This window comes from Copadichromis virginalis, linkage group LG18 (assembly GCF_057382275.1).
Source record: "Copadichromis virginalis isolate Kocher_CV1m ecotype Utaka linkage group LG18, C_Virginalis_male_GT1.1, whole genome shotgun sequence".
NCBI lineage: Eukaryota > Metazoa > Chordata > Actinopteri > Cichliformes > Cichlidae > Copadichromis > Copadichromis virginalis.
In genome coordinates, this window is record NC_140635.1 from 2,446,724 (window position 1) to 2,456,990 (window position 10,267).

The window sequence follows — 10,267 nt, forward strand, 5'->3', positions numbered from 1 at the left end:
ATAATCATCAACAGGCAGTTTGGCTGAGCTGCTGATGGTGCGTTTAAGTCAGAGCATAACCAGAGTGATCTCGGTCCATCCTGAGGGGAATATGGATGTTTGAAGCCTGCTTCATGAAAACTCATTATTATTCAGCCACTAACTGTGTGACGACTGAATACCATCGAGGTCCTCAGCCTCAAGCCTCAACCTGAACAAACTCACACCAATTCTCACCCAGCGTTAAAGCATTTCCACTTCCCAGCTCTGATATAAGGTGGAAACAAGGCATCAAAACGCCGCAGTCCAGAAAAACACAGACGAGATCCGGTTTAAACGACCATCCTGAAAAAGAGCAAACACTCACAGTCTGAAACATCAGCGAGATTTGTCAACTCCTGCCAATAATCTCACATTTTCCTGTTTCAGCTGCTCCGTCACCACAGCAGGAAGCTCTGCATGTTTGATTAGGCAGTTTTATTGTTCTTTGTTGGTGGGGATTGGTGTGTTCAGCAGGAATTGAACCTGTGACACCAGCAGTGAAGCTGAGGAGCCCTACAGATAAATGTCACTCATCAAACAAACTGGTTCAACTGAGCAAATGAAACTAGTAAAAATATAATAACCTACTTTCTCCATGCTGACACATCCACTGTCAAATAAACTTCAGTTTATTATAACTATGATTATTATCATTTTTATAATCAAATCACTTTTTCCATGAGAACATTTTCTGCCTTTCATCAATATGATGTGATATTAAATAAATACTGTTTTCATAATCAGGTCAGAAAAATCTGATATTTGTACTGAAAAAGTACAAATCTGTAGAGCTGAGACAGGATTCATGTCAGTGGAATCTTCTTAAGTGAAAGCTACAATTTCATTAGTTAAAATTCTCCAACAAACGCCAGCTTTGTGCTTCTGAAGCTGTTAGAAATGATCAAAACTGATGTTTGTGCATGTGAGATAAAATACATTTTAAAAATCCCTTTACTGGACTGGACGGTCAAATATCAGCAGCACAGCTGGAGGTGCGGATCAGCCGGGAAGTCCAGTCCCAGGTTCCAAAAACATGTTGCAGCAACACGTTGAGAATAAAGCTGACTTTTCTGTCGCAGTTGTGTAGACAATTAGCTTTAGGATGAAGTGATTTCACATTTAGTACATAAATATCAGGACTTTGAAGAGACTGTGGAAAATCAATAAAACTGGAAGAGCTGGTAATTGAGATGGGAACAGCTCTGTAGGTGGAATCAATTTAACGCAAGGAAGGAAAACCGGGAAAAAATAGAAGGAGCGCGAGCTTAATTAGCATCCCATCATCAAGACACGAGAAGATCTGATTATAATTACATGTGCGTTTCCCGCTAGGCGACGACTTAGACATTAAATGAAGATGTTGCTGAGATGAAGGTACTGCTGTGGCATGTTGGACAGTTTTACTGGCAGTTTATGGTCACTGTGAACAGCAGCGTGACATCACACAAGCTGGTCGGTGTCACGATCAGTGCAGGAGCTCCCACAGTCCCAGATTACTGAAGCACCTTTGAAGCCCTGAAAACTGAGTTCAGCCTGAAACTACCTCAATAAACCTTCTCTCACCCTCAACCGGCCGTGGCAGATGGACGCTCCTCCCTGAGCCCGGCTCTGTCGGAGGCTTCTTCCTGTTGAAAAGTAGAGTTTTTCCTTCCCACTGTTGCCAAGTGCTTTCTCAAAGGGGGTTGTTTAATTGTTCCCTCTATATGGTTGAAGTATAGAGAGAACTTCTACGTTACAGTATGAAGCACCCTGAATGGCCGCTGTAGTGATTTGCTGCTGTATAAAATTCTGTTTCACTGACGTCTCATCACTCTGAGAAATTTGACTTTAGGGAGGGAGATAAACCTCCTTCAGCAGCACACAGCTCTGAGGCTTAAATCGTCATTTTCTTAGCTGCTTATCGAACTCAGGGTTGTGGATGTCGGAGGCACCACAACCAGCACTGTTACTGTTTGGTGGAAAAACTGTCTGCAAACTAAAAACAATAACAGAGAAAATACTGGACACAGCCAATAAAACACACTGACTATAGAGGGAAGGTGTAATACCAGGTGCAGCCTGCAGGTGTCGCCAACAGCACTGAAGCGCTTCCTTATTTTGTTGCGCTGTTTCTAAAGCATGTGTGTGTTAATGTACACTGTTCCCATTCAGAGTGAGGCAGCAGTGTAGGTTTGGTATTCCTGCTGTTTACGATGCATGAACCAGCCCTCCCCGCTCCCCGCCCCGCGACTCCTCATCTGCTTTCGTCTGTCTGTCCCCTCCCAACCCCCCAAACAGGCCCACACAGACCAACATCAAACACTCCTTTGATATGGGACGGCCTTTATGTGTGTGTGTGTGTGTGTGTGTGTGTGTGTGTGTGTGTGTGTGTGGTGGGGGAGTTGAAGGCATTTCCATACCACACAAGTAAAGACCTTTTTTTCCTCTCGTAATTTCATCTGGATTCAGGTTTGAAAACATGACAGGAAGTAAATTTTCTACTTTAATAGAGTTCTGGACAAACTCCATGTGGGAGTTACATTATAGGACCGTAGCAGAGAAGCACTAAAAACCTTATCAACCTCCTACCGGCGAGTCCTGGAACACAAATATATCTCCACTAACATCAAAGCAAAGATTTAAAAGGAAAATCTTTTTATCAGTTTCTGATCGAGACAGTAAAGATGTTGGGAATGACCTGAGGTGCATCACAGATGTGCAAACTGTGACCCCTAAACATGATCTTTAAGAGGGAACGTGAATTTGAAGTTAAACTAAATATTTTCATGAGGTTTGGCACATCTGAGGTGTCTCCATGAACAGCAGACGTAATCTGAGCTGTCCTTCTGGAAAATATTGTATTTTTCAGAATAAAAGTCTGTGGGGTGGGTGCATCGTGCTCGCAGACACATGCTGAGTGTTTGTGTTTCCAGCTGACCTTTCCACTCGTGAATGTGCAGACACATGGTCGCTTTTTGGTTTAAAAGCTGCAGCTCCGCGTCTGCCTGTGTTTGTGAGCGTTTGCAGGGCGGCCGTGAGAGCGGCCGCAGGCTGTAGGTGTAAAGGCCGCATGTGGAGGTGAAGCTGCAGACAAAGACAGAGCTGCTTTTGTTCTTCCATGACAGAAAGGCCTCTGCAGCTCCTGAAATGGCGGCAGCACGCAGGCCGTAAACAGGCTGAGCGGGAGGAACGAAAGCCCGGAATGGAGCAGCAAGGATCCGGACTCTGATCTGGTTTCAGGTTTTTCCACAGAAATGAACTCATTTATCACTCAGAGGGACGCAGATACACGGTTTAATTTCTGTTTGATTGCTCAATTTAACAGAAATGATACAGAACATCGTCTCAAACTGCAGTTTTTACCGAAATCAGAACAGAAAATTGAAGAATTTCAGCTGTGAATCACATGATGACAACACACTGAGTAAACAGCAGTTAGTCTGTTAAAGGGCGCCAAAGCCACACATGCACAAGAAAACCACAGTCACAGCAAACAGACAAACACATCTAATACAGAAAATATGAAAGTTAAATAAAAATCTGGAAGGAAAGAAAACACCCGGAAACAACAGGAGCAGAAGGATGAAGGCTAAGTAACGAGCAGTGTGTCAATCATAACCTCGGCAGTTTGGGACTATTTTACAGTCGGATCTGTCGGGAGCTGGAAGCCAGTGTAGCTCAGCTGCAGCGATATGTTCTTCTTTTTTTATTTTAGCTGATAACTTTGCAGCAGAGCTGAAATCAGTGCAGGCTTCAATACTCAAACCCAGCGAACGGTCAGCTCGTTCATCCAGTTTTATAAGTGAGCAGCTCATGTCTGTGTTTAGAGCCAAGAACATGAACTTTTGTCTTTGTTAAGTTTTAAAAGGTTGTGCTGATCTATTCAGCTGTCAGTTCAATTCAATTGAATCCAGTTCAGTTTTATTTAAATAACTCCAAATCATGTCAAGACACTTTATATTGTAATGTAAATGTGTCCTTGGGCGAGACACTTCACCCGTTGCCTACTGGTGGTGGTCAGAGGGCCCGGTGGCGCCAGTGTCCGGCAGCCTCGCCTCCGTCAGTGCGCCCCAGGGTGGCTGTGGCTACAATGTAGCTGCCATCACCAGTGTGTGACTGAATGTAGTGTAAACCGCTATACAAATACAGGCCATTTACCATTTAGAGTAATACAACGAAAACAGAGATAACCCCAACAATCATATGACCCCCTATGAGCAGCATTTTGGCAACAGTGGGAAGGAAAAACTCCCTTTTAACAGGAAGAAACCTCCTGGAGAGCCAGGCTCAGGGAGGGGCGGGGCCATCTGCTGCGACTGGCGAAGGGAGGAAGACGACAAATGATTAAATGCAGAGAGGTTATTAACACATATTAGTGAAGAAGAAACACCCAGTGCATCATGGGAGTCCCCCAGCAGCCTACACCTGTTGCACCACAACTAAGGGAGGATTCAGGGTCAGCTGATCCAATTTAATAAAATTGAATTCAGTTTTATTTATATTGCACCAAATCACAAAAACAGTCACCTTTTTTAATCCCAATTTTAGTGATGGTGTCTGTGTCCTGAATCCAAACTGGGAGCTGGTTCCACTCAAAACCGAAGGCTCTGCCTCCCCCTGTAAAGACTGTAGTCTGCCGTCTTTGTGCAGAAACGTATAGTCATGTATCATCTGTGTAACTGTGGACATGATTATTCTGTCGTGAGGTTAATGAAGATTAATTGCTCGTGTGAACGTTGGTCTTTCCCAGGTTAGACTTCAGACCCTCATCGCCCTGAAATGGTCATCGAGTGTTTAAATATATTTCCAACAAAATTGTTACTTTTTAAAGTTTCTTGATCCTCGCCTTTCATTGTAGCATACCTCAGAAACTAGCTGCCTCAGGCACTGCTGGACTGCAGCCCTTTATTTTTTTAGGCCAATCCTGAAGTTAGACTGCTCCGTTTTCTTCAACAGAAAACAGGATTTTTCCACTGGCTCTGGGTTTTCCACAGAAAGTACAGTCTCTGGACACTGGCACCATTTTTGGTTTAAGCACAAATGCACTGGAGGAAGTAAAATGCTAACTTAGGCCACACGACGTATGACTTCACTGCCCCTAAGCTTCAAATCCCACTCACAGGCTCTGGGGTCTTATTTAGCTGCTTATTAGTTCACGTGTGATGTTTTTACTCACATTTTCAATGATGGAGAACAAAAAGTGAAAATACTGAGAGCTCGTGTTAACCACAGGCATTATTTTAGACACTCACTAAGAGCTGTTCAGTAACTGACTGACTTTAAGATGAGGAACAGGAAGTGCAAAACACAAACTCATTTCTGGTTTTTTGCCTTGTTTAATTCCTGTTAAACTTTATTATTCATCTGACAAACAGACGGTGAATCTTCTGCAAGCTGCAGCTCAAAGTCATGTTTTTAGAAACATAGATAAGATGTTTTGTTAACATTTGCAGTTGATTTACTGAAGGTCAAAGGTCATTTGTGCTATAGCTTGTTTTGTGTTCTGTTTTATTCCGAGTTATAAAGCTACAGCCAGCTGGTTCTGAAGCTTCATGTTTAAGCGCCGTATCAATCTGAACTCTCAGCCAGGAAGTGAATAAGAGGATTTGACAAAATGATGCTTTAAAGCTGCAGAGCGGCAGGCTGAGGATCAAATCCTGCCGCCTTTTACCGTCACAAAGGAAAGCTTCACATAAGACAAAAAAGAAACATGAGCTAATATCAGGAAAAACTCGTGATGAAGAATCAAATGGAGACAGTCACATTCCTGCCGATGGTGCTTTCACACGATGCACAGCTGCTGGTTAGAGATGGAAAGCACCCAGAGTGTCAGACAAGAAGAAAACATTACTGTGCACCGAATAAATCATTATCAGACCATCTCAGGGTGTCAAGTGTTTTGAACTGCACGGGTGACACAGAGATACAATCTTTAGCGTCAGTGCTTTCAGTGTTCACGACGATATCGGATGCTGAGATTTAAAGGTTGAGTTTTATACGGCTGCAGTGGGAGGATGGAGGGTTGTCGGTGGAACTACAGATTGTCTGCCAGGAAAGTGTGGTTAGGTTGTTTGGTGTAGGAGTTTTGTTTCAGTTTGATTCTAAATGCTGATTAGTTTGCTCCACACTCAGTTTTGACTTTCACTTCCACTTATAGTCAGCCATTAAAACATGTCACTGATGCACATTTCAAAAAAGGAGAAAAAAGGAGGGAACTATTTTCAGTGGCATATGCATCGCAGCGGGACAGTGTGAGTCCTGCAGCTGGGGTATGATAAAGAGCCGCGGAGGGAAAATGCACTCACTGAACATTTTAATCAGGTGTCTGCAAAGGAAGAGATTCACGTAATGACCAAAGACCGCAGAATCACCGAGTTCAAGCAACAAACATTAGCAATAACTGAAGTGGGCGGTCCCCAGATAAACTTTCTCAACTTTGAGAGATTGAAGCAACAACCAATGAGAGCAGAGAATGCTACTGATTATTTATAAATAAGTGGGTTACTCTAGGGTGAAGCATGAAATGTCCACTAGTGACCAACCATCACTCACTTGCTGTGTGGACGCCCTCGGGTGTTGGTAAAAGAGAAGATTGTCTCTAAAGTTGGTCATTTTAAACTGTGTGCTATTTATAGTTAACTATTAATATAGTTACTCTGGCATTACATTACTTGGTGCCTCCAATTTAAATTCCCACGTTGCAACTAAAACCAGGAATATTGAAGCCAGAGAGTCAACAGGAACTTCAGCAAAGAAGTCACCGGGCCGGTTGGTCTTTGGGTCAGGTGTTTTCCACAAATGGTCACCACTGGTCCACTGACTGCACTTTGAGAGCCCTGCTTCAGCTGCTGGAAGGTGAGTTAGTTTAGGAAAAACAACCGTTGGTTAAAATAGATCCTTCCACACTACTGATTTAAATATGACCCCACTGGGCCCTTTACAGTGTTCTACATGTGATGGGTCGGGTGGTTTAAGCCAGTACTGCAGACTGGTGTGACACACCAAACACTACGACTTGTAAGGCAAACGTCTCCCATCTGCAACAAGCCTCACTTTCATTTTCTTTTATAACTCAGTGACATTGTTCTGGAAAAGTCACATGACTCTGAGCTGCGTACATAAGCAGCAGTCATTCTAACACCTGCCTGTTATCCTGTTGTGAGGTCAGGCTGACCGGACTCTGCAGGAAACCCTTCGGTCTTCAGAGGGACGTTAGAGGTTTTCAGCTGATGATTTTTAACGTATTCGTGTTGGTGCTGATGAGCTTGGTGGTGTAACTGTCCTAGAAGATGTTTGAGTGTCAAAGCCAGAACATCCTCCAGGTGTTTTTTTGTTTTCCTGCTAATAGTCTAAATAAAACTCTTCATTTGCATATTACAGGAGGGGTCGAGCAATGAAGCGATTTGATCAGCTGCCGGTTTAATTTGAGGAAATGAAAGCTGCTTCTTGTGAACCTGCAGCTGAAAAACACGATTTCAGATCCACTTCTCAGCCAGTCCACACAGAGGTGTTTCACATTATTTGCAGAGTTTAACTGTGACTGAATGAGTGTGCAAACGTGTGATGTGTTTCTGAGGACTTTTTGAAATTTCAGCTAAACTGAAACGTTGTTTCTGTTCCCACTGTAAGTGCAAGAAGCTCTTTGGCCCTTGGGCCTGTTCACCTATTCATCCTACCAGTTCCATTCTAGTAGTTTTGCAGTTCAAAGTCAACCTCATTTATCTCGTCCTGGGCCTTGGTGCATCCCCTCTAACTGAAGTCCTTTTCGATTAGTTTCAGCCTCACTTTAAGGCATCTTTGTTCTGCAGGCATCAGTGACATCATACAAACATATGAGCAGAAGAAAATATGTGAAACTAAGCGCTCAAAACAAGCATCCACCACCAGGGAAGAAACGGAGGCTACAAGTTGCAGTTCCTCCAATGTCCACACGAGGCTCAGTGAGTCAGTCCCAAACAACCGTGTTTACAGTCTGCTACGGAGAAACGCTCAGTCTCTAAAGCTAATTTCCCTCTTTGTTACACTTGCACACAGGAAACTCTTATTGTTATTTTTAATGACTATAGCAGCTGATTTGCATTATTAGGGGTGTGGCCTCTTTGACTGACAGGTGGCTGTAGCTGCTAGCTGTCCGCTAGGCTTCACCTAAGCTAACTGGAGTGCTTGAACTGGACCTCTGGACTGCGTTTGTGCTTCCTGTTAAAATGATCGGAGCAGTAATGTGGCTGCTGTGTGGTTAATTATACTAACAGACCAACGAGTCTGAGCTCCACTGTTGGCTTTTGGATGTTACTGAGCCCTAAATAACAGGTATCTGTGTCTCTGTATGGAAGCCACCTGCTAACAGTTAGCATTAGTTGATCATTATCTCTTGTCCAAATATGGCCACTTGTGGTTCCAGAAAACCACCAAGGTGCTGTTAAGGCTTCAACATTCAGAGTACTGGCGTCACAGTGGGCACGGCCATCCTTTAAATACAGTCTGTATTCTACTGCTAAGCTGTGGGCTCGCGGGGATCAGCTGTTCAAACACTGACCTCATTTGAAGCCCTTCTGTGCTTAATATGAACATCGACCATTCAAACACAACAGGCTCCTCTTTAAGTAAAAGTTCTTCATTGATTCACTGCTCTTCACACCAGTAAGCTCCAGTACTGCGGCTGCGATACTTTCACACTGATTGTTACTCTGAGAAAATCCTCCGCACTGCACTGTAGTATTGTTATTCTCAGGGGAAAATCTCGTATCTCCAGTTTGGGGAATTTCCCTGCTGTCACATCAGTGAAAGAAGAAACAGAATATCAAAAGCAGAAGCAAGAGAAGAACAAAGAGAGCAGGCAGGGGATGCACAGAGAGTCAGAGATTATTTATGATCATGCCGAATACAAAAGCAACCTGTAACTTCAGCTGTGAGATTTCTGCACGCAGTTTGGTGAAGGAAAACGAAAGGAAGCACTCATGTGAAGCACAAAAACTTTACGGTGACGGCTCAGGGAGCGTGCTGCTGGAAAACCAGAAGCTTCAGACTCTCTGTGCAGATTTTCTCAGTTTCAGCAGCTGATTCAGCCGAGAGGCTCGAGCAAACATGAAGAGACATGATGATCCATCTATCACAGTCAGACAGGGAAAACACACACACACACACACACACGCCCTCTTTCATAACAGCCAGTAAGTCTGCGTCTCTAAAAATACAGGGCTCGCCCTCTGAGACTTGGAGGGAAACAGAGTCACTCCCTGCTGGAGGTTTTCTGGTGGCTGGAGGCTTGAAAAGTTCCCCTCAGACCATACATGGAGCCCTGACTGCAGCAGAAACAGGAGGAGGAGGAGGAGGAGGTGATGAAGGGCGAGTGAAGGGGCTGAGTCCTGAGAAACACGAACACAACAAACACTTTAAAAAACTAAAAACAAACGTCATTTTCTCGAAGGGACTGAAAGCAGCCCATCCTTAATGATTATTTTCTATACGTGCAGATTTTTAAAGACTTTGTTTTTAAGGCTTTCATCTCGTCCGCTCTCTTCCCTTCAGCTCTCTGCTGGCTGCCATCCATCCATCCATCCATCCAACCATTAACTACACCCGCTTCTCCCTGAGGGGCTGCAGGGGCTTGGGGGGGGGGGGGGGGGGGGGGGGGGGCTCGACTGTCTGCTATCTAATTAAGGTAAAACAACATGGCCCCCGTATATTTAAATATATATGTATGTATAAACAAACACAGTCCCACTCTGTGTATCCAGCTGGATATTAACGAGGTGTTTTTAAAGGTTGGCGCTGTCAGTTGGAACCAATGAGAGTCGGAAACTAAGCAGAAAGCAACGAGAACACTTTACAGGAACGGAAACAGAGACCAGGGCGACCTGTTGGCAGGGTTACTGTCAGCGGGGATTATTCAGCAGCAGTCTGCGCTCTGAGTCGTAGTTTGTTAAAAGTCGCGACATTTAATCTGTTACTTTCCTTATTTTCATGAACATCAATGTGAGTTATCATCAGACTGCACAAACACACATCTGTGTACACAAAATGAAGATGTTCCACATCCAAAGGGAGTAAAAGTCCACATCTGGAGGAAAACACAGCCTGATTTCAGTTTTCACATTTCTTACATGAAGCACAGAGCAGGAAATACTCCAGTTCACACTCTGACACCCACTCACCAACACTGACTCCATCACTCTCAGCTGCACCATTCTAGCTTCAGTGTAACCTGACATCTCCTTAGACTGTATATAAAAGATGTACGTGTGTATCGTGGCGATCTTTAATGGTT